General features: G+C 42.7%; 1 protein-coding gene and 1 pseudogene across 1 annotated transcript in view; one reads left to right on the forward strand and one right to left on the reverse strand.

The window, feature by feature from the left end:
* LOC110187879 (unconventional myosin-VIIa-like) overlaps positions 1–26,298 on the reverse strand; it is a 159,931-nt gene that overhangs the window by 33,247 nt on the left and 100,386 nt on the right. The gene's annotated exons all lie outside the window — the stretch shown is intronic.
* On the forward strand, positions 25,009–25,278 carry LOC110190283 (dynein light chain 1, cytoplasmic pseudogene; annotated as a pseudogene).

A 26,298-nucleotide genomic window follows, 5' to 3' on the forward strand; every position in this document is an offset into this window, starting at 1 on the left:
AGTAAGCATCCCCCTGACGGAATATACTTGGTTGCAACTTGAACTGATGAGAGTTCCCAGCCACTGGCTGCCATCTGCCCGTTCATTGTGAAAAAAAACAATCGACAATGCCATTCAAGGCGAAGTGTCAAGTTGCAAGAGAACCAAAGACGGTAACTTACTCATTAAAACTAAAAATCTGCTACAAGCCGAAAAGCTAATGAAACTTGTCAGTATGCCTTCTAACACTCCATACATCGATATACCCATAAAAATATCAGAACACCGAAGCCATAATTACAGTATGAAATAATTTATTCAAATGATTTACGAGGAATAGAAGAAAAAGTTATCTTGGAAAACCTAAAATCACAAAAAGTAGAGAGTCGATAATATATATAAATATATACCTAACCAGGTTCTCCAAAAAACTGAACAAAACGAAACGGGTCTCATAAAAATCTTTAAATAATCCAATCTGCCAGAATTCCTTTATATTGGATACGAGAGAGTTCAGGTGCGCACATTTATACCTCGTCCTATGCGTTGCAACAATTGCTCTAGATTTGGACATACTGCAAAATTCTGCATAAACACTCCAACCTGCGCCAACTGTGGTCTGGATGCCCATGTAAACTACGAAAACTTGAAAATTTCCAAAATAACTCCAATTGCATAAACTGCTGCCTTAAAAAACTCCCAGCAACAGACCACCATGCCCGCAACAAGGACTGCCCTGTCTTCTTGTTGAACAAGGAAGTCCAGGCCATCAAGACCCTACAAAAAGTTGATAATAGAACAGCCTGGCCCATATACAACAAAAGACGATGGATCACTTTACTCCTCAGCAGCAAAATCCAATTTAGCCCACTCTACCCAACATTCAACAAGGAAACCAATTAGCTATGCCCCAAATGAATTTGACACACCAACATCCATGAACCTCGACCCAGACGAACCTATGTCATCCAGCTCGGAAACCCCCTGCACTTCCCATACTGCAAAAAAATCGGCAAAAAATTCCTCCACTCAGCTCAACAAACAGAACCAAAAGACTATTAAAAAACGATCAAAGCGCAATAATAACCAGAGCAAAACTTAAATCCCTTGCCTTAATTGAGACAAAAACAACAATGGAACATGAATGGATACCTGAATAACTACAACGAACTGCAAGTCTTAATAAAACGCTATACTCCCAAAATCATTTCACTGCAAGAAACCCACATAACATACACCCAACCAATCCCTATTCCAGTAAACTTCAACATTCACTACACAGCCTCCCACAGCCCGGATGGCGGGGCGGCAATTTTAATTCACAAATCCATTCAGCACAAACTCATCCCTCTTCAAAACTCAGTTGATTCCATAGCGTTAGAAATTCAGTCCGTAAAAAAAATCAGTATTATATCTTCTTATATATCTCCCAAAACTAAATTTAATCACATGTTGATGGAACAACAAATTGAATAGTATGAGAAAGGAAAAAATGAAAGCCTTGACGCACAATTCAGAAGGGAATTTAAATCTAGCAAAAGCCGAAAGCCTATTTAAATTGACTTCAAAAATCTCTCCACAGTCCAAGCCGGAAGCAATTTGGAGCAATATTAAGAAACTCTTTGGCCTTCACAAAGCCACACAAATATATGCAATAAAGGACAACAGCAGTAGCGATCTTCTTAACAGCTCTGAAGAAATTACTGAAGCTTTCGCAAGCTATTGGTCACTCCGCTCGGAAGACTCCCAATTTTCCAATTCCTTCATTGAAGAAAAACTCAAACTGAGTATGCGGAACTAATTAAATCCCCCACACCGAACTGCAGCCTTCATGGAACAAGATATAAGCTTCCTAGAGTTCTCATCCGCTCTAAATAGCTTAAAGGGACACACCCCAGGACAAGATAAGATACGATATGATAAGACACGTAGCTGATTCACTCAAAATGAGAATTATCTACTTTTTCAACAATATATTAAAACCTTATATTCCTCAATCATACAAAATAAGCACAATTATACCAATACACAAACAAGGTGCTGACAAAACCATGACTGAATCGTACAGACCTATCTCCCTCAACCCATGTTTGTCTAAAACCCTCGACAAGATAATCTCAAAGCGGCTATGGTGGTTTGCAACAAGTAACAAGCTACTAAACAGCCGTCAACTGGGATTTAAAAAGGGAAAATCTGTTATGGACTGCCTGCTATACACAGACGCTCTAATTAGCAGAGCCCTCTCTGGAAAATGACACATGTCCATTTTATCTCTTGACCTTGCAAAAGCATTCGAAAAAATAGGATTACATACCATCATTAATCAGTTGTCGGGATGGAGCTGTGGACCATTGATAATCAGATATGTGATTAACTTCATGTCAAACAGAAAAATCAGAATTCGTGCCAATGATAACACCTCAAGGATACACCCACTCCACAATGGCATTCCGCAAGGATCCCCTTTCTCTGTAATTCTCTTTCTCATTGCATTCAACAGTCTCTCAGACATAATTGGCAAGCACAAGGAACTTCAACACACAGCTTATGCAGACGATTTTAATATCTTAATACCATTAAAAAAGGCCGTCAGCCGATAGGGTGCACAGGGGGAAAAACGGATGACTGCGTCATCTGCCGTAACTGTGTACACCATCGGTAGTGCGACTATACTCTCCAAGCGAGGGCGGCCGGAAGCAGGTCCTCAGTCGAGGCTCGACCGGGGATGCTGACCAATTGTAGTCGGGCGGACTTAGGCAGTCTTTAATCAGCCTCACCTCAAGTCAGGGGTGTGGTGCGACCCGTGCACACTGACTTCCAGGTTCGCAGCTGAGGGGTAAAGCCAGCTGTGTCCGCATGGAGACTTCCCAGGGCCAGGCAACCCTGGGTCGTAAGTGGCCTTGCCGCAGTTTTGGGGCGAAGCTGCGGTCTGGCCCGCTGCGCTTGCCAGGTCGAGCAAAGCGGGCAATCATGTACTGAAATGACTTCCAAAAACCGAGCTTCGGAACTCCCGGGAGAGGATAAACCCCAAACAATGTCAACGAAGGACGAGAATGAGTTGCAGAGGCCGATACTGGTCGCTGCATCTCACATTGTATCGGAGACCGACGGAGAAGAGTCGCAATCCGAGGGGAGAGCGAGTAGCACTCCCCAATCGAAACACACAGGCGGGGCTCAGCCGAGCACAAGTCAAGCCAAGTTGGCCGACATGGTGACCGACAGGTTGGTCAGCATGCCGACCGGCCCCATCCCCTCCTTCGACTCCTCAGACGTGGTCAGAGGGCACCGGGTCATCAGGTGCGACGACGGGTTCTCCCGAAGCTTCCTGGCGGAGTGTGTGGTTAAGATTAGCTACACATGGGCTGGCCTTAAGATTAGGCTAGTCCACGCCAGGGAGATCCCAAGGTTACCTAAGGGCCAAACTGACCATGCAAGGGTGATTGCCTGTCTGAAGGCCCAGAACCCAGATATATATATAGAGGACTGGACCATCCTTAGGGCAGAGCAGGTAATGAAGGCGAGCCAACCTTTCCTCCTGCTGATTAACCAGCAATGTCTGCCCCAGCTGGAGGCAAACGACCACAAGGTCCGGTACGGCATCAGAAAGGCCAAGATTAAGGTCTTCTTGGCCGAGCCAGACGAGATTCTGGAGGAGGTCGATGACACCAACAAATTGTTGGACGACATGGTCATCGACGACAAATCTCCTGACGCCACCCCCACCAACATCGATGTCGAGAATCGTGTAGATTAACCTGAAGCGCAGCTCGCACGCTTCAGCTAATCTCACGATCCTTCTAAGGGAGAGGGATATCGACATCGGTCTGATACAGGAGCCTTGGACCAGGGACGGGCAAGTCGCTGGACTGAGAATCCAAGGATACACACTACTGTGCACAAACTCGGATGGTAGGTCGAGGGCTTGCATTGTAATCAAGAATCACTTTAACGCTTTTCTCTGTCCCAATCTCAGCACATCGACCTAGCAGTGGCCAGATTCGTGGCAGCGGATGGGAGCGGAGTTACCCTATCATCAGCGTACATGGCCCATGACGAGCCGGCCCCGCCTGAGCCGGTAGTCAAGCTGCTGCAATGGGCGGAAGCGACGAAGACGACCCTGGTGCTCGGGTGTGATGCGAACGCGAGGCACACGCTCTGGGGAGAGACTAATGAAAGAGGTGAGTCACTCTTTGACAATATTATATGTAGAAATGTAACGATATGCAATAAGGGTAATACCCCGACCTTTACATTACATATAGAACATAATAATTACAAGGTCGAGAACTGGAGTGTATCAACAGAACACTCCTTCGCAGACCATAGATACATTTTCTTTGAAATAACGACACCAGTTAAGAAACAGGTGCCAAGGAGAAACCCCCGTAAGACGGATTGGAACAATTTCAGCGAAATTGTCCAATGTAAAGTAAACGGCAGGAGGATCAAGACAATATCCACTGCGGAGGCACTCGACAAGGAGGTGGAGGACCTAACGAATATTTTGAACAACGCCTTCAAAGAGATTTGTAAGCTAACATTCTCGATGAAGCAATACCCATCGTGGTGGACAAAGGAACTAAGCGAGCTCAGAAAGAGCGCGAGAAAGTCCTTTAACCACAGCTATGCAACCCGGGATTGGGGAACATACGAAGAGGCACAAGCAGTATACAAGGCCAAGAAAGAGTCCTGACAAAACTACTGCGAGTCACTGGAAGGCATAAAGGACACGACGAGAGTAAGCAAAATCCTCGCCAAAGGGCACATAAGCCCTACCCTGATCAACAGGGCAGACGGCTCTGCTACGACGACAATTGAGGAGTCACTAGAGCTACTAGTTGACACCCACTTCCCAGGAAGCTCGGAACCCGAGGAGGGAACGAGCTCTCAAATGGATACACCTACGATAGACATCATTACCACTGAGCGAATTCAGTGGGCAATAGATTCTTTCCATAAGTATAAAAGCCCGGGCCCAGACGGCTTAATACCGGCAATGCTACAATCAGCTAAGGATAGTATTTGCAAATGGCTAAAAGCCATTAACGAAGATTGTTTAAGACTGACGCACGTCCCACTGTTGTGGAGAGAGGCTAAAGTCATTTTTATACCGAAACCGGGCAGAAGGGGGCATATCCTAGCAAAGCATTATAGACCGATAAGTCTCACCTCCTTCACCCTGAAGACACTAGAGAGACTCTTGGACGTCCACATCCGAGAGTCTCTAGAAGGACATCAACTCTCGCATGCGCAGCATGAGTATCTCAGAGGAAAATCAACGGAAACAGCGCTACACGTAGTTGTACATCATGTCGAGAAGACATTACAACACAAACAATACACGATGGCAGCCTTCCTAGACATCGAAGGCGCGTTCAATAACGTGAACCCCGACTCTATCCTGGGCTCCCTCAACTTGCTAGGTATTGAAAGAGGCATCAGAGAGTGGATCGGAGTCATGCTAAAGAGCAGGACGATCACAGCCGAACTGAGTGGCACTCACCTCACGCGGACTGTGAAGAGAGGCACACCTTAGGGCGGGGTACTATCGCCCCTACTCTGGCTCACAAATATGAACGGCATATTGACAGATCTCAATACGGGTGGAGTCAAAGCAGTTGCATACGCGGACGACGTAGTACTGCTAGTATCAGGACCATACCCTGACGTTATTAGCGATATAATGACGGGTGCGCTAGGTCGTTTAAACAAATGGGCAGAAACCTGCGGACTAGGTATCAACCCCACTAAAACGGAACTTATGCTCTTCAGACGAAGAACTAAGATACCTCCCTTCAACATGCCCAGTATTAGCGGCATGGAGCTAAAACTATCGGAGCGAGCGAAGTATCTAGGAGTTATTCTGGATAAAAAGCTCTCATGGAAAGATAACATTGCAGAAAGGGTAAGGAAAGCAAGCATTGCATTCTACTCCTGCAGGAAAATGTTTGGGAACAAATGGGGACTGCACGCAAAGATAATTCTATGGCTCTACACTGCAGTGGTACGGCCAATTCTAACATACGGAGCCCAAGTATGGTGGCCGGCACAAACTAGGGCTTACAACAGAACGAAGCTGACACGGATGCAACGGGCAGCGAGTGCGGGGGCAGTAGGTGCAATGCGCTCATGCCCCGCGGCTGCTCTCAACGCTATCCTAGATATAATGCCGATAGAGCTGTTCGTGAAGGACACTGCGGCACAGAGCGCAGTAAGACTGAAGGCGAGCAATTGCTGGAGGGACTACGGCGACGGGCACGGCAAGATCCTTGGAAACAGCGGCATTAACACAGACGTAAAGACCGATCATGTAGTCGGAAATGAAATTGGGGAACGCATTCTCGACATCATACCCATCAAGGGAAGACTGGAGTAGGGGCAGAGTAGTAGTGGAGAACGAGGTGTCCCTCTACACCGATAGCTCAAAAATGAGCTGCGGCGTAGGGGCTGGGATCTTCGCTGAAAATTGGGGAATTGAAAAGGCTTTCAATCTCTCCAACTCAGCGACGGTCTTTCAGGCTGAGTTACTAGCCATAAGGGAAGCAGTCGAACTTTCCTTAGGGCAGGACCTCATGGGCAAAAGAGTTCGAATCTACTCGGATAGCCAAGCGGCTATAAAATCCCTATCTGCCGTGAAAACAAACTCACGACTAGTGGCAGAATGCAAGAAGGCCCTTAATAGACTTGCCGACAAAAATAGGGTACAAGTAACATGGGTACCGGGACACAACGAGATCCCAGGTAATGAGAAGGCAGACAACTAGCCCGTGCAGGCTCGGCGGGGCTAAGTTCTGACTTCGAATTACCAATCTCCCTAAACGCGATCCAGACAAGGATCCATGACTACTTTAGAGAGATAGCTAGTAAAAAATGGCAAAGGGAGAGCGATCACAGAAGGTCAAGGAAATGTACGAGGAGGTACGACAAGAAACGAACCAGGGAACTACTATCCAACAGCAAGCGGGATATCAGCAGGTTCTCGGCACTCACCACGGGACATTGGGCGATCGGTTCGCACGCAATGAAGTTGGGACTGCCATACAACGCAATCTGTAGAAGCTGTAAGCAACCTACAGAGCAAGAGACACCGGAACATCTGCTCTGCTTCTGCCCAGCGCTAAGCCACATCAGATTTCGCCACTTCGGTGCCTACCAGATGGAGTCACTAAGAAGCATAGGAAAGCTGAAAGTTTCAGCAATCCTAGGTTTCCTTGCTGACTCTGTTTGGTACTGATAGTGAATAACAACAACAAACAGAGGGAGTGGAACAAAAAGGAGCTTAGCTCTAATTGGAGGCCCCAGCATTGGGCCTCACCACTGTAACCTACCTACCTACCATTAAAAAAAGATAAAAACATTTCAATCAACCTCGATATGCTGCTTGCTAAAATTAATGAGTGGTGCCAAAAATCCGGAGCTATGCTTTCAATTTCAAAATGCAAACATATTCACATTTGCCGGAAAAAACCATGTTCATGCCAGGTCTCTACACAATCCGCAATTATTAACACAGTTAACGAACTCACCATTCTAGGTCTATCTTTCAATACAAAATACAATTTCAAACCCCATATTACTAAACTACACAAGTCACTACAGAAATCATCGAACATAATTAAATGCTTTTCCAGCGGAAAATATAGCAGCCACCCCAACACCCAAATCCAAATCGTCAAAAGTCTATGCATTTCCAAAATTGATTATGCTTTACCTATATATGGTAACTCTCCGAAATCACTAATAAAACCAATTAAAACCTTAATTATTTCACTCCAACGAACGTCTCTGGGAGCCTTCTGTTCTACACCCACTTTCAATGTATACCTAGAATCAAACATTGAACCAATAGAAAACAGAATCGACCACTTAAAAACAAAAACAATCAACATTATCATGCACGCAAACGACACCTCTCTTTAAGCAAATCATTCACCGGATTATCAAAAATAAAACAAAAAAATACCGATCCTCCACCGTCAACCACTGCATTAATCTTGCCCAAAAGCTCGGATTCCCCACCTCTCTTCCTCATAAGCCAAAACCAACATGTAAACCCTGGTTTCTGGATACCAATCTGATAGATACCCGACTAAGCCAAGTAAAAAAATCAGACATCAACAAGGACATATTTGTCAAACAATTTCTGGAAATTAGACACCAGCTTATGAGCAAAAATTTCACGCTTCTGTTCACAGATGGATCCTTGAGTAAGGAAATAATTGACTTTGCGGTAACGACAAAAGATGAAACACTTAAACAAGTTTTTCTTCCAAGCTACTCATCTGTTCAGCCGAGGCGATTGCTATTCTTGAAACCATTAAAATATCAGTCAAGGCAAGAGGAAAATTTTGCATCTGCTCAGACTCCCTATTCACATTGGAAGCACTTGCAAACATAAACAATTCCAGCTTTTATGTATCATATATCCGCGACCTTCTGCAAAGACACAAAAACAAAATCAAGCTCTTATGGGTCCCCAGCCACGTCGGAATCAAAGGCAACGAAAATGCCGATACAACAGCGAAAGAAGCGACCAACGCTCCACTACTAACAATATCAAACGTTAACCGTGGAGACATTAACAAACAAATAAAAATCGACACGCTAAAATACAAGCCAAAAATATTGCAGAAATCATCTCAGTGGTATCAACAGATCAACCCAGAAGCCCTATGCATAGCTGACTACATAAAAACCCCACAAACCTTCAACCTACCAAGAAGAGAGATCACTCAAATAATCCGTCTTCGACTCGGCCACACCAGACTCGCCCACGTATATCGCTTCTCACAACCACCAAACGAACAGTGCCAACTCTGTACCTACGAAAAGATATCTATCTCCCATATCCTTAACGACTGTCCAGCCCTACAAACTCATAGAACAAACTTACCAAACATTAAACTTACCGATCAGTTAATCAACCCTAATTTTGCAAACCTCCAGTTAATTATAAATTTCCTTAAATCAGCAAATCTTTTGCATCGTATATAAACCTATCACTTTCCTCATAAAATATAATTTTATTTGTTACTTGTAAATAATCCATGTGTAATTAACTTGTTAATACATTTATAAGAACCCTCTATATTTATTTAAGCAAATTATGTAAACCGTATTCCGGCTGAAATGGCCGATCCCGTCCTGTAGCTTAAGTTTGTAACTTCTGCTTACAGTGTACAAAATAAATAAAATATTTGTATTCCATTAATAAATTCTTTTGGAGAATTGCTTTTGAACCGGGATGCGTTTTCAGCCTAGATGGTGTGCACGGGAAAATCATTATATTTCCAGAATTTGTTTTCTGTTTAATTGGTATGTATATTTAAGCGAAGTATTGTGTGCAGAAAGAACAAACATATATATATTTTTATTTCAGAGAGATAAGAGCTTGTCTATGTCTAGGCAATAGAAATGTAGCTGTTAGCATGTTAAAAATAAGAGCGATAGAATGTTTCACGCGGTCGGGGATATACCGATCCGTGGGTCTAGAGATAAGGATATTGAAATCTCATGTTAGCAACCTAAGCTAGGATTTTAAGAAATAAAATTCAGTTTGAAATATCAACTCAACAGTGTTAGACGCGTGTTTTATTAACATATTGTCATATTGATTCTTTTGTATTCTATTTATAGATTAACGGGCCAACAGCCGGAAGGGAATACCCGTAACACACGTTTAGAAGAAATGCAAGAAGTTGTGCTAATAAAAATTGTGGTAATCATTAAAAAAATTATAAAGTTTTATAAATAAATAAATTGTAAATGGGCCAGATATTTTATAAGGGGGAGGGGTTTCCGTGGTTTTTCTACACGTCTTCCTTTGGGATTCCTTTCGGATTCTGCTCTGCATTCCCCTCCGATTACAGCCTAATTCTGTCTGGAATTCCTGGCTGATCCCGCTCATAATCCGGTTCTATATTCTCTTCTGATTCAGGAGCGGTTTCGTGTCAAAATTCACGAAAAGTTCCTCGCAGGATTCCTGGCGGGTCCACAGATGATTCCGTGTTCAAGTTTTCTAATGCCTACTATATGGAAATTCCTAGATGGGTTGTATGAAATTTCCCATATGATTCAGGAAAGAATCCAACCGGATTCAGACCTGAATCCGAAAGTTACCGACATATACTTATTAGAATAATTTTGAGAAGTTTTAAACGCAGGGAAGGAGTCTATAAAATACATATATTCTTGATCAGCATAAATAGCCTAATCGATATACATAGCTATGTCTATCTGCCTGTCTGTTCTCTTCTATGCAAACTATTCTTTCAGTTTTAATGCTACCTAAATTAATTCTTTTAGTTGATCTGTACATGCATATACCCATGATGATTGCGATTTAAATTCACAATTATTAAAGTTTTTACTTAAAGACTTTAATGATGTACATAACATATAGGATTATCTTAACAGTTAAATAAATTATAAGGTATTAGCTTTCTTAATTGTCGGAACTGCTTCCCTCCTTTGACGGACTTCCAAATTATTAAAGTTCTAAGGCACAATTATGGCCCATTCTTATTAGAATTAATTCACCATGGCAGCCAGTTTTGCCAACATACAGCCGTATAATTGCGACGCGTGTTTCGTTTGAGTTGTCCCAAATTATTTGAAACGGTTTAACTATTTCTGATTAGGATCATCGTTTAAGAAGCTCTTGCAGGTGCATTTATTACAGACACGCCTGGACTTATGTCCAGCCAAACGCACTCAGGTTGAAAAATATTATTCTCTATTGACACTTAGAACTAATCGTGGTAACAGATTAAATCTTTTGTTACAGGACTTACCGTCACAAAAATAAAGGATTATAATTCAATTATAATTCAATTCAATTAAAATTCAATTATAATTCAATTATAATTCTATTATAATTAACTTAAAAAAAACTTGAGATTTAAACGGTACCTAAAGTTCTACTTGATTGCATTCACTGCATTGATATAGCTAGGTTTCAGCCGGAAATTTGTGTTAAAACTTTTTATTAACAAAATAAATAAATAACAACATAAAAGATCCAAACCAAGCATACTCAAAATATCCGAATGTTTAAAAACACTGAACCTCCCACAAGAGTCTTTAAAACCAAGAACATTTGATGATTTACCGCGTTGGAATTTCATAGAATTTCAGCAATTCGTTTTGTAAAAAGGCAATGTAGAACTTAGAGATGCAATTTATGATGACCAGAATTTTCAATTCCTTTTGATACACTGCGCTCTCTTCCAATGATAGTCCAACATCAGTAGTGATCAAAATATTTTAAATTTATTCGTAAGGGATTTTTTTTATCACTTTTGGAGAAAGTGTGCATCATACAATGTCTATACTTACTTACCGGATCGGTAAAGAAATAAAACAAAAAATTACAACTTATCCAGTTTATAGCATATTTTCAATTTTAGAATTTCGGTTTAATGTAATAAAAATATAAAAAAAAAGATACAAATAATTGGTTTGGCCTAAAAATAAGGTTTAGGTTAGGTTTCGGTGGTGAGGCCCAAAACTAGAGCCTCTAAGAAGAGCTAAGCTTCTTTTAGTTCCACCCCCTCTGTTTGTTGCTGGTAATCCTGATCGCAATCAGTACCAACCAGAGTCAGTAAGGAAACCTAGGATTGCCGATACCTTCAGCTTTCCTATGCTTCCCAGTGACTCCATCTGGTAGGCACCAAAGGGTCGAAGTCTGATATGATTCTGCGCTGGGCAGAAGCAGAGCAGATGTTCCGGGGTCTCTCGCTCTGTAGTTGTCTTAAAGCTTCTACAGATTGTATTATATGGCAGTCCCATCTTCATTGCATGCGATCCGACCGCCCAATGTCCCGTGGTGACTGCCGTGATAATGCTGATCTCCCATTTGCTGTTGGATAGCATTCTTTTGACCTTCTGTGCTCGCTCTTACTTAGCCATTCCTTTTTAGCTAACTGCTTGAAGTGGTCATGGATCCTTGTCTGGATCGATGTCCGAACTTAGCCCTGCCGAGCCTGCACGGGCTAGCGTCCGGCTTTTCGTTCCCCGGGATCTCAACGTGTCCTGGTACCTGGGTACCTCATTTTTATTAGCAAGTCTATTAATGGCCTTCTTGCATTCTGCCACTAGCCGTGAATTTATTTTCACGGAAGCTAGGGATTTGATAGCCGCTTGGCTATTCGAGTAGATACGCACTTTGTGTCCCTAAGGTCCTGCCTTAAGGAGAGTTCGACTGCTTTTCTTATGGCTAGTAACTTAGCCTGAAATGCTGCCGCTGAGTCTGGAAGATTGAATGCTTTTTTAATTCCCTAATTCTCATCCCAGATCCCAGCTCCAACGCCACAGCTCATCTTAGAGCCATCGGTGTAGAGGGATACCTCGTTCTCTACTACCACTTTAACAATACCCCTTAACAATATTTAAATCGCGAATTTTAATCTTCAAATCTTACCACATATATATTACTTTACGGCTGGCAATGGGCACTGTGTTACCCCGTACAATGGTAATGCAGTGCCGCATGCTCTGTCCGGGGTAATGCAATGTCTAGCTAAGGCTTCGATTCAATTCATCCCGCTTAAACGCCGGAGGAAATGAATCACTAACCATGGTTGTAGGTGCCTGGTGGCAGGCATAAAACGCAAGTGGGTGGTTCCCCGGAAATAAACCAATTTTTTCGCAGGGATGGAGAAAGGAGAAGCAACCGGCCCAAACGTCGGTGGAAGGCGTGACTGCTACCACCGGTGGGCACGGAGGGGAGCAATCCTCTCTGCGTGTCGCCAGCGGTCACACCTCTGATTTGACGGGAGCAGCGTACTGCACATTACGAGCCAGTTACCCAAAGAGGGGTGCCTTGCGTAGTCCTCCAGATTAACAAGGAGGCAGAGGACATCCTGTATCCCAGATTCGTGAAGATGGCGTTGGGCATGGGTAGCGTTTACCTGCGCCTCAAAAAGCGCCATCCCGGGGATAAAGATGACCACACCCTGAAGGAGAAAGACCTAGGTCTGGAAACTATTGTGGACGCCGCCCAGGAACTAACGCTGGATAAGGCAGAAGAGGAGGAAAACGGTGACCTGACGATAGTAGTGAGTGGAGTTGAGCCCAGTACCCATATCCCAAAAGGTACTGCAGCTCAATCTGCATAAGAGCAAGGTAGCGTCAGCGGAAAGCCTAATTGCCATACAGCAATGTAGCTCTAGTCCAAGAGCCAGGAATTGCCTCGGCCAATGCTGTCGCCGGACTAAAATCCTCAATTACCAACGCGTTCTACACACCATTGGTAAGCAGAAACAGAACCGCCGTACTCGTACGGAAGGGTCTTCAACCTAACCTTATGTCTCATTACAGCTCGGACGAAATGACTGTGGAGTTGCTAGAAAGCAAGAAGAAGCACCTAATGGTATCTTCCTGCTACATGGCATAAAATAGGCCAGCTCCACCGGAAGAACTCAGAAATCAGGTTGATCCCGGCTCAAAGGACCAGCAACTGATCGTAGGTGCATACGCCAATGCGCACTACAGCGTATGGGGAAGCCCCGACATAAACGACAGAGGTGCGTCACTTTTTGACTTTATTCTTTCTACTAATTTATATATAGCAAACGTTGGGGAAGAACACACCTTTGTTGGCCACACCTCTTACAACTTGTTATATATAACACTCGTAGCGGGACAAGGTACAATGGTATCAGACTGGAAGGTCTTGGAGAGTTCCTATTCCAATTCCAATTCCAGTTCCAATTCGAACTCGATCACATACTAACTGGGGTAAGTCTAATGATATAATCTCTCCAAATCTCGCGAATAGTCCGGGCACAGTAAAATCCTTTGAAGACAAAGAAAAGTCCTTAGAGACCCTTTCAAAGGAATTACAAAGGGTATATCACGCATCATGCCCGATTTTAAGAAGTAAGAAAAAGACCAGACCACCCTGGTGGAACAAGGACCTCTCACCCCAACGCGATATTTTCAGAGAATTCTTCAAACTTGGCAAGCAGGCGAAGGATGATATAATCAACGAGGAATACAAAATCCTGCTAAGGAACGACAAGAAGGAAATACGCAGGGTACAAAGAAGCTCTTGGAGAAACTTCTGCTCCATCATAGAGACGGCCCCAGAAACGGCTAGACTACGGAAGTTGCTTTCAAAGCAACCCACCATATAGAGTCAGCTCAAACGCGACAACGGGCAGTGGGCTGAGGGCAGCGAAGAGGCCCTAACAGCACCTCGAGGACCTCGAGGATTGTCTTCCTTTCTAAAGCAGGAAAGAGCAGCCACGTCAGTCCTAAGACTTCAGGCCGATAAGCCTTACCTCCTTTCTACTCAAGACGCTTGAAAAGCTGCTGGACCTTTACATTAGAAACGATGTGGGCAGATCACTATCAACCAACCAGCACGCATATACAAAAGGGAAATTAGTGGAGTCGGCGGATTGGGGCACCGCTTTTATGGTGAAAGGAGCGCACAGAGGCACGCCGCAAGGTGGAGTCCTGTCTCTCCTTCTATGGAATCTAGTGATTGACGACCTAATCAGAAGGTTCGAGAGGAAGGCCCCAAAGATAACAGCCTATGCTGAAGACATAAGCATAATTATCACGGAAGTATGTCCATCGACCCTAAGCTCGATCATGGAATCAACACTCAGGGAGATATGTGAGTGGGCGGACAAGGTAGGACTCAGTATCAATGCGGATAAAACCTAAGAGATACAAGGTACCGCCATGGATCCCCCTAAAAATAAATACAACCAGGCTGACCCCGAAAACACAAGTCAGATACCTTGGCACTGTACTGGCATGGAAACTCAATGTACTAGAGAGGGTGAAAAAGTCCACCATTGCGCTATATGCGGTAGGCACTGCTCTGCTTATTTGGGGCGCAGAGGTCAACCCCTATAAAAGCTCTAGAGACTATAATGGGAATTGATCCCCTAGACATTCACGCGCAACTAACCGCGGGAAAGGCTGCACAACGCCAAGTAGCGGAAGGAAGTATGTCGACAAAAAGATACGGGCACAGCTCAATTGGTCGAACCATGAGCAGTATACCTGACTACATGACGCCTAGAACTTGCCCTGATGTGAAAACATGAACATTCATGGGACCTTAAGACAATATATACACTGACGGCTCCAAGATGGAAGGAGGAGTTGGAGCGGGGTACAGACCCCGAGACGAGGTTGTCGTTTAAGCTACCAAGCGGAAGTCTTCGTTATCAGGAAGGCGGCAGAGCTTGCACAGGAAATAGCCCGCCCATGTGAGGCGGTAAACTTATTCGTAGACAGTCAGGCGGCGATTAGATCCATGAAATCGTCAGTGGTCAGTTCCAAAAAAGGTACTGGCAAGCAGGGACGCACTAGATATCCTGAGCACGACAACGTCAGTGCAGATCTATTGGGCTCCCAGCCACCAGGGCATAGAGGGAAACGAAATCGAAGATGAACTTGCAAAGGAAGGAGTCGGACTGGCTATCGATAGAACAGAAAACGTTCCAGTCTCTCTTAGAACGCTCCAAAGCGAGTTGGAGAGGCGAGCGGACGTACTAGCAAAAAGCAGGTGAAAAGGAAACTCCGCGACTAGCAAAACATCTAAAATCATGTGCAAAGAGCGCAATGACAAACTCAACCACTACGTACTGCATCTATCCCGAAAAGACTGCAGACTATTAATGGAAATTATTACGGGTCACTGCCTGACTGCCGCGCATGCAGTCAGGCTGGGCATCACCAACAACGGCAACCGAAACCTTGGAACGTCTCATCTGTAAGTGCCCAGCCCTAACGCAGGCAAGAGTAAAACACCTAGGTGCCCCAGTACTGGCATCACTAGTAGAGGCAGTAGAGGTACTGGCATCACTAGACAAGAGGTCGCCAGGTGAACTACTTGCCTTCTCTAAAACTACCGCGATCCAAAAGGACTTCACCGCGTAAGATTTTCCAGGTCCTTGTGAAAAACAACATCCGGATATATAAGGGCCATGCTGGCCTATGATTGCCCATCCTCAGCAGGGCCGTCCGTATTGAAAACGTTAACATGATCATGAGTGCTATTCTTAAAATAGACCGGTTTCGGTCAAATTAATATAGAAACGAGAATGAAATATATTTAAATTTTATACATATGGGTCCTTACTTTGTAAAAACTACTTTATCACCCCTTTCAAATATATGAGTCAAACCAATTTCAAAATCAGGGCTTCATATTAAATAATATTTCGGGTCTGATGTCTAATACTTAATATAAAATTCTATTAAATACCTATATCTCGTTGTCCAAATATAAAATATTTTATAATAAGCTAAAGAAGGTTGCGCAGTTACGAGCCGGCACTTTCAGTTAAGAAAAATGTTTTGTTTGAATTTGTACGTAACACTGATTTATGTAGAGTTTGTATTATATAGCTTATTTAGAATTAGTATGCTGACATTAATATAACAAAGGTGTGCGGGATTATATAAACTATTGGAAACTTAAAACAATAACTTCAGACGACTTTGCAACTTTGAAAACTGATATTCAACTTAAAACGACTTTAATAAGCTTTCTATTACTATTTTATTCAAAAACTACTCCCGAAAATGCGACTGCTTCTGATGACTCCCTTTCTGCAACTACTCCATGTTCCTTCTGCTTTCTCTTCACACCGAAATTAAATGTGTATCCGTTGTCCGACTGTACCTTAATACTTTACACTCGGCTATCCTGCTCATCCTCATCTGACCCAGATGAAACCAACTCATCGTCATTGTAGGCTACGAACCTCCACAGCTTCATGTTATCGCAGATAGTACTGGTTCCGTTTGGTTCTTCCACTTGGGCTACTTTGCGAACGTCGTACCGGCCATTTCGCTTAATTTGGACGAACTCATATGCTCCTAAATACGGACTAGCTTCCTTCCTGCGACAAACTGAGTCCTCTTGATTGCGACGAGATCACCCAATCTGTAGTTGTGAGCATGCTTGCGCTTTTTGTCGTAGTCTCGCTTAAATATTTGCTGCGCCTTTTCAATGTTCTTTTTAGCTGTTTCTCGCATTTCTTGTCGCTCAAGATTAAACTGAGAGTCAAACTCTTCATTTAGGATTTCTTGCAAGCGCTCTTCTGCAAGGCTGTACATTCGTATCCCAAACAACAGTTTAAATAGCGACATTTTTGTTGAGGAATTTACTTGTGAGTTTATAGCCTTTTGCACCTGAGGCACAAATTTGACCAACTTACTAGACTCTTCAGCAGATACTTTGGCGATGACAGAAACGATTGATCAGTTAATACTTAACTTGGCCTTTTCCACGATATACTCCAGTAGTTGAACAAATATGTTCCACTTTGTTGATGTTCAGCCACTCTTCAAATGCTCCAGATGTAAAAGCAGAACCTCGATCGCTGACATCTCGTTTCGGAAATCCAAACACATTGGACCACTCAGTGAATCTCCAGAGAACCTCTGCCTGCCCTATATTTTTCGTGGGATAGAGCCAAACAAACTTGGCGAATTCATCGACAATTGCCAGTTTATATTTGTACTGTTTTGATGTGGCGTCTATTGGCCCCAAATGGTCCATATTTAATGTGTGCAACGGGGTATCTCCTTTGGCAATGCAGTGCAATAGCCCTTCTTGCTTTCCCATCTTCTTACTGTAAATAATGCATTTAATACAGTTGGCTATAAAATTCGTTAGCTTCCGCTCTAGGTGAGGGATCCAAAACTGCTGCTTTACGGAATGAATTGTTTTTTGAACTGCAAAGTGACCGACTTCATGAGACTTTTGAATTATATCTTTTTCCATCGATTTAGGCACAACAATAATAAGCATAATAATAATAATAATAATCGTTGCCTTCGACGGTTCGGTAAAGAATATCGCCTTTCATCCTAAAATTTTGATATGGACGGTCCTAGAGAATGACCAGAATTGCCTTACTGTATTCGTCATTCTTTTGTGCGTTCCTCATACAATCCTTACAATCCAAAATGACTCTGGATGGTGACTCAGGTGATCCATGAGTTTCATCTTGTCCCCTGGCTTGTGAACAACATTGCAGTTGAAATCCTGTAGATATATCACGTACGCTGCAACTTCTCTCGGAATATCGTCTTTCCTGGTGGTATCCTTAAACGTGGAGCAATCTGTGACAAGCTTGAATTGAATGCCCATGAGGTTTCTGAGCACTAAATAGATCGCTTTCGCCTCTAAGATGTCATGTCAGTCGGCCTCTGAAACTGACGTCTTCTTACTCCAGAAATAAACTGTCTGCAGTTGCCCATCAAATACCTGCAGTAAAAATGTGTGCAGGTGTGCAGTTAGTTTGTGCTGTTCGCAGGAGAGAATCCGCTAAAGCTGCAGTTCTGCACTTCCTGTTTGGAATTCGACGTCCTTTCTGGAGAGATTGGTCAACGGTCGGGCAATGTTAGCATAACCTGGAATAAACTTTCTGAAAAAAAACCTGTTAAACCAAGAAATAATTGCACTTCTCGTATATTTTTTGGCGTTTTAAATCTATTTACAGCCGATGTTTTTTCTTCGTCTGGCCATATTTTTCCATTTTCCACAGTGTGTCCTAAAAAGTGTAAACGGGACTGCATGAAGTTTCATTTCTTCCATTTGATCTTCAGTTCAAACTGCGTTGCTGTTTCTAGTACACGTCTTGTTTTTTCCATGCATTCGTCCGCTGCGGATGCGTATACAATAATATCGTTTACGTAAAACTACATCACATTGCCGTTGATCAGGTCTTAAAATATGAGATTAACAAATCTGATAAATGCAGCCGGTGAATTTTTAAATCCGAACGGAGCTTTGTTAAATTTAAAGAGTTCCTCTTTTGTTACAAATGCAGTAAGCGGTCTGCAAGCCTCCGCCACCGCTACATGAAAAACCCCATTTTCCAGATCCAGAGTTGAGGAAAATGCGGCCTCTTGTAGTTTTTCCAAAACTTCTTCCATCAACAATACTGGAAAACAATCCGCCAACACCATGCTTTTCAGTTTTCTGTAGGCAATACAGACTCGAAAGGAACTGTCTTTCTTCTTGACCACTACAACTCTGCTGGCCACGTTCGATGATGACTTACGTATTATTCCCTGGGTCAACCATTCAGTTATTTGGGTTTTAACAGCCTCGGTTTCGCTTGCAGACAAAGGCAATGGTGACTGATGAAATGGTTTTATTACGCGTTCTAGAGTGATCTTCAGCTCGACTGGACACTGATTAGAAGGGTTTAATGGCCTTCTCTGGACTTACTCGATGAGTTTTGTCACTGCTTCTTTATACTGAGGGGAAACAGTAAACAAATAAGATGCTTCTATAATATTATAAACATCGGAGTCAAATACATCTGCTTATTTTTCTTCAGCTCTCAAGCCCGTCAATTTGAAGCCATTTTTGAACTATCTAGAAAAAAAAAAATCATGACCTAACAAGGCTCCATCGATGACGTCATCGGGCACGACTAGAAACTTTTGCTGCGTGAATAACTGGTCGGTAACAACTTCAGCGGTGAAAAATCTAATAGGATTTATTTTTTTCTGGCCCAGACCACTCAACAACGATGCACTTTTATAAATATCAATGATTTCAATTTTGTCAGCAATCTTCTTCGTGAAAAGTGAAACATCCGATCCTGCATCGACCAAGCAATTTATTTCTGTACCATTTACGGAGATTACAAACGGACAATTTATAGCAATATAGCCTTCATTGCATTTGAAGCACTTCGTTGGAGACTGACAATCTTTGATTTTATGCTCTGCTCAACCACACTTGAAAAGGAGTTCTTCTCGTTTTTGTTGGTTATTTGGTGATGCACTTCGCTAGTTCCACGAATTACGATGCTTATCGTCCAATTGCATTATAATTTCATATTGCTCTCTAAGGGATTTGAACGTCTTGCACGAATAAAGTATTGCCTTGTACTCGTTTTTTTACATCAACTAGTCCGTTTACGATGTACTGCAGCACCGCTGATTCCTCAACCTTTCCTGCCGCGGCAATCTGACGTAAATGTAAAATGTATTCGTGAAATGTCTCGCTCTTCTTTTTCTTCATGCTTTGCAACTGGCGATACACGTCGGCGCTATAGGTACTGATTGAAAACTCTTCTATCAGTACTCTCTTTAGTTCATTAAATTCGCTCACACACACTGACTGTAGAAACAATTTGGCTCAACCTATCATCTTGCCTCTGGCTTATACATACATCTGTTTCAGTGTGAGATCGTATGCATCTGCATTTTTTTTTTTTCGAACATTTCGAAAAAATGTTGCACCAATTGACCATCAAAATCGTTTACCACTTTCTTAAAATTATAAATTTGTGGCTTAGCTCGTCTTAGTGTTTATATTAATTTTAATTTTTAATGACAACAACTGCAATATATTGTCGATTTTATTCTTCATGTCCGAAACTTCTATTGCATTTTCATTGTCTTTCAGTTCCACTACTTCTTTCTGCTCTTCTATTTTTTGCTGGCGTTCTACACGTCATTTTTAAAATTTTTCCGAATCCAAGACACAGCCAGAGGAATATAAGAGAACAGAATTAAACTGCGCAGTTGTCTTCTTTGATTTCTTTGTCTACTTCGATATTTTCTCTACCTGAATCGCTTTAATACGCAGTTTCTTTTTCCAACCGAATTTCACAACTTCTGTTTTGCAACTTCGAGTCATTCTCTTTAATTTAACTTAATTAATTTAACTTAAGTTAACTCTTTCCGTTTCAATTTTGGACACTTTATTGTTTATCTCAGACTCGGAACGAGCTCCAAATGTAAAGTTAGTATTATATAGTTTATTTAGAATTAATATGCTGAGATTAATTTAACATAAGTTTGCGGGTTTTTAGAAACTATTGGAAACTTTAAACAACAACTTCAGACGACTTTAGCAACTTTGACAACTGATATTAGACTTAAACGACTTCTATAAGTTTTCTTTTACAATTGTATTCAAAAACGAATCCCGAAAATGTGACTGCTTCTGATGACTTCTTTTCTGCAACTGCATCATGTTGCTTCTGCTCTCTCGATCGGTCGAACGCCATTCACACCGAAATAAATATGTATCCGTTGTCCGACTGTTCCTCAATACTTTACATGTATATACACATGTCTTAATTTGATACTTAGTGATAATAAAATTTGCAAAAACGAGACAAATATAATATGTAAACTGCAAAACCACAAGTGTAAGAAAAAATATGTGTGAAACATTATTATTTAATAAAAAAATTTAATAAAGATTTCAGCCTATATATAAACTGTACTTTGACCGTCAGCCGATACGGTGCACATGAAGATCAAGGGATGACTGTGTCATCCGCCGTAACTGTGTACACCATCGGTAGTGCGACTATACTCTCCAAGCGAGGCTCGACCGGGGATGCTGACCAATTGTAGTCGGGCGGACCTAGGTAGTCTTTAATCAGCCTCCCCTCAAGTCAGGTGTGTGATGCGACCCGTGCACACTGACTTCCAGGTTCGCAGCTGAGGGGCAAATCCAGCTGTGTCTGCACGGAGCCTTCCCAGGGCCAGGCAACCCTGGGTCGTAAGTGGCCTTGCCGCAGTTTTGGGGCGAAGCTGCGGTCGACCTGTTTTCAAAGCCCCAAACCCCCTCTGGCCCGCTGCGCTTGCCAGGTCGAGCAAAGCTGGCGTTCATGAATTGAGATGAATGCAACAAAGCGAGCTTCGGAACTCCCGGGAGAGGATAAACCCCATAAACTGTCAACGAAGGACGAGAAGGAGATGCAGAGGCCGAGACTGGTCGCTGCATCTCACATTGTATCGGAGACCGACGAAGAAGAGTCGCAATCCGAGGGGATTGCGAGTAGCACTCCCTAATCTTAACACACAGGTGGGGCTCAGCTGGGCACCACCTCAGAGATGGCGAAAATGTCTCACCATCAGAGACGAGCGAGGGTCAACAGAGCCCGCTTCGTTCTCGGCATTCTTTGCGAAGATCGCGGAATTTGAGCAGTACAAAGCGGCAAACCCGGCGGCGTTCCAGCCCTCGAAGGCGAAGCGAATTCGCCCACAGGAAGTGAGCAAAGGCAAAGAAATTTTGCGAGGTGGCTAGAGACAGTCTGGCTATGGCACTGGTGGACGAGCTCCATTACGACGGTCGCCTGCTGTCGGAGAAGTGGGAGGAGATCGAGGCCAAGTTGGCCGACATGGTGACCGACAGGTTGGTTAGCATGCCGACTCCTCAGACGTGGTCAGAGGGCACCGGGTCATCAGGTGCGACGACGGGTTCTCCCGAAGCTTCCTGGCGGAGTGTGTGGCTAAGATTAGCGACACATGGGCTGGCCTTAAGATTAGGCTAGTCCACGCCAGGGAGATCCCAAGAAGACCCAGAGCTCGCATTTGGTTACCAAAGGGCCAAACTGACCATGCGAGGGTGATCGCCTGTCTGAAGGCCCAAACATCCATACAGAGGACTGGACCATTCCCAGAGCAGAGCAGGAAATGAAGGCGAGCCAGCCTTTCCTCCTGCTGATAAACCAGCGCTGTATGCCCAAGCTGGAGGCAAATGACAACAAGATAAAGGTCTTCTTGGCGGAGCCGGACGAGATTCTGGAGGAGGTCGATGACACCAACAAATTGTTGGACGACATGGTCATCGACGACAAATCTCCCTACGCCACCCCCACCAATATCGATGTCGAGAATCGTGCAGATTAACCTGAAGCGCAGCTCGCACGCTTCAGCTAATCTCACGATCCTTCTAAGGGAGAGGGATATCGACATCGGTTTGATACAGGAGCCTTGGACCAGGGACGGGCAAGTCGCTGGACTGAGAATCCAAGGATACACACTACTGTGCACAAACTCGAATGGTAGGTCGAGAGTTTCCATTGTAATTAAGAATCTTTTTAATGCTTTTCTCTGTCCCAATCTTAGCACACCTGACCTAGCAGTGGCCAGATTCGTGGCGGCGGATGGGAGCGGAGTCATCATATTATCGGCGTACATGGCCCATGACGAGCCGGCCCCGCCTGAGCCGGTAGTCAAGTTCCTGCAATGGGCGGAAGTGATGAAGAAAACCCTAGTGCTCGGGTGTGATGCGAATGCGAGGCACCCGCTCTGGGGGAGTTCGGAGACTAACGAAAGAGGTGAGTCACTCTTTGACAATATTATCTGTAGTGTAGTATGCACATATATTGAATACCCACTGTACCAAGAGTACTTATCGGGTACACACTGTAACACTTTGTTGCAGTGTTTACATAAGTCATGAACCTCAAGTGGACGAAATATGAACTGCCCACTTATACATTGGCCCGCACACAAATAGTGCAAGTGAGCATAAATGCAACACGAGCGGACCACATGTATGTATGTGCATATATCTCCGCGCTCAGTTTTAAGCGAGCATAGCTATGTGTTTATGTATTTAAGAATATATATAACCGTCTCTCTGCCGCCGCCTGCGAGCAGCGCAGCTACGAGACTTAGCCTTACTTAGACTTAAGAAATATTGTAAAAGAACAGAATCATTTTGATTGTTGGAGCGGCACCTCAGCTGCTCCTAATAAATAAAACCAAATTATAAATCAAACCTGGAATTTATATTATAACTTGGAGTTTATGAATGACAATTGGCGATTATAGTATAACATGGCGACCGTGACATTTCCGAAGATTGCAGTCAAACAAAAATACAACAAAAAGGAGAATAGCGCACTTAAAATGAGTCTGAGTGAGTAGAGTGAAAGCAATGGCCAATCGCGGAGGAGTTGCGAAAAAAATAAAAAAGAGAATAGCACACCTAAAGTGGCTACTTTACGTAAATACTCCACCTCCCGCATGGGCTACGACCCAAAAACTTCAGATAGAATTAGATTTCCTGAAGGAACAAATTAACAAAAATAAATGCCCAAAAATTGCCGCCACTCACTCAGTGCCAATAAAAAAAGTTAATGAAAAAATAATAGCAAAACCTCCATCGCCCAAGCCATTACCGGAACTCAAAAAGACGTGCCCTGCCGACTACCCTGGACCGCTGAACAGTGTGCATTGCAAATATACATGCACAAGGAAAGACGATTAGTGCGAGAGGCAATCCGCCCCTTCCACCTCCGTGGGAAAAGTTGCCTGTGCGAAGCCAGCACCGGTACCGCCTGAGCCCATAGGCCCAGGACAGCAGACATAAAGCGTGGGAGGCACGACCGCCACCTGCGCCATCGAGGGAACGTCATCGTAGCCAAACCGGCGACGACCAGCTGACGTGGTCAGAAGCGGCTCAGACCAAAAAAAAAAAAAAGGAAGCGCATATATTTTTTACCAATGCACTGCGTTGCATAATTTTTTTGATTGCACTGCGATGCATATTTTTTTTAATAATATAATATAACTTGTAAAATTGAGCGGAACCTTTTCTGCCCAATTAGTCGTATGGCCCGTATAGCTGTACAAATAATAGGTAGGAAAAAATGTTAGAGAAAAACTAAGATTTTTTTTTTTAAATTTTCCTTTTAATGAGAAGTAATAGAATAAGTAAAACAGATCAAATAAATGATTCTGACTATTACTTCTCAGAAAAATTATATGAAATTACAAAATATGACCCAAAAGAAAATAAAAGAGAAATTGGAAAAATAGCAATAAATACAATATTCGAAATGGGTCTTGTGGATTTAAAAACTGTGGATTCCACCGCAAATGTAATTAATAAGGTTGAGACACAAAATATTTATTCACAGTTAACAAACATTTTATTGTCAATTATTGTTTTTATTCTGTGCGCAGTTATTTTGTATAAAGCTTATATGTTCCACAATAGGTGCATATCAAAAAGAGCCATAAATAAAAGCCAGGCTAATGACCTGGACAAGATATAATAAGCGCTGACAATATTTGAAATAAAATGTTTTTGAATTAATATCCAAAAATAAGAAAATAATATAAAATAAAAACAAACAAAAAAAACAAAAAAAAAAAAATAGGTATGACTATGTAAAATATATTAAGAACTAAAAAACAAATAAAAAAATATAAGAAATACATTACTTGTAATTAAATAATAATGATTTAAAATAATAAATAATTAAAAAAAATAGCACAATGTCTAGTAATAAAGCTGACATTAGGAGTACCGACATGAGTGAGGAGATGCAGAAAATTGCCATTGATTGCGCAAGACAGGCTCTTAACGAGAATAGCATCGAATATAAGATTGCCGAACACATTAAAAATCAGTTCGATATACAATTCAAACCTAAATGGCATTGCATTGTCGGCAGTGAATTCGGATCTTATGTATCCTATGAGCCAAACCATTTTATATATTTCAATTTGGACAAGCTAGCCATCCTATTGTTTAAGAGAGGTTAGAAATAGAAAGTCGTTCACAAAATAATTCCATTAAATAATGGAATGGGACGAATTATACAAGGAATTAAATTATATAAAAATTGATTTTGACAAATCATATAAGTCATTATCAAGAACTCGGCAAGCACAGCAAAATACTGTGAACAAACATGCTGAAATATTAGTAAACCGCTTTAACACTGCGCGTATACTGATACATGACCAGAGAGACAGGCTAGACAAAGCCCATTGGTCTCGAGTATCAAAGTTCTTGAACAGATTGCGAGAGAACTTAATATTCGTTAAACAAAGGTATAACTTGGCCATTTCAGTGCCAACTATACTAAACACCCCTTTGACAATAGAGACAGAGTCAGAATTATCAGATTCGCCAGCCCTTGAGCCGGCTGAGATAGATAACCCCGTCTCTACAGACCCCGAAATAGAGGAAAAAGATATAAACAACCTCACTATTCCTGCAGTCCTCATTCAATCTGAATTATCAGATCAGGACCTCACGGACACGGATAATAACGACAGCATTGTAGAAGTAAAACCGACCACAATGGCTGACGAAACCATTGCCCAAAGGGCATATATTAAGGAGATTTCGAGTGCCATCCCAGAATTCAACGGGCAAAGGATACAGCTTCAGAGATTTGTAACAGCTTTGAAGTTGGTTAACCTTACGAAAGGCACTTTCGAAAATTTAGCCGTAGAGGTTATTAAATCCAAAATTGTAGGATCAACGCTGTACAGAGTACAGAATGAAACAACAATAGATGCAATAATAAAGAAACTGCAAGACACTATAGTCGGTGAAACATCCGACGTGGTGAAAGCAAAAATGTCAAAAACAGTCCAGAAAGGCAAAACACCCGAAAAATTTACATCCGAAATAGACAACCTACGAAAGCTCCTCGAAGCTTCATATATTGACGAAGGCCTTTCGGCCGAACATGCTGACAAATTCAGCACGAAGGAAGCCATCACCACAATGGTTAAAAATTGTGAGCATGGCAGACTCAAAACAATATTAGA

Source organism: Drosophila serrata, unplaced genomic scaffold (genome assembly GCF_035046125.1).
Source record: "Drosophila serrata isolate PLE 108 unplaced genomic scaffold, ASM3504612v1 contig_243, whole genome shotgun sequence".
NCBI lineage: Eukaryota > Metazoa > Arthropoda > Insecta > Diptera > Drosophilidae > Drosophila > Drosophila serrata.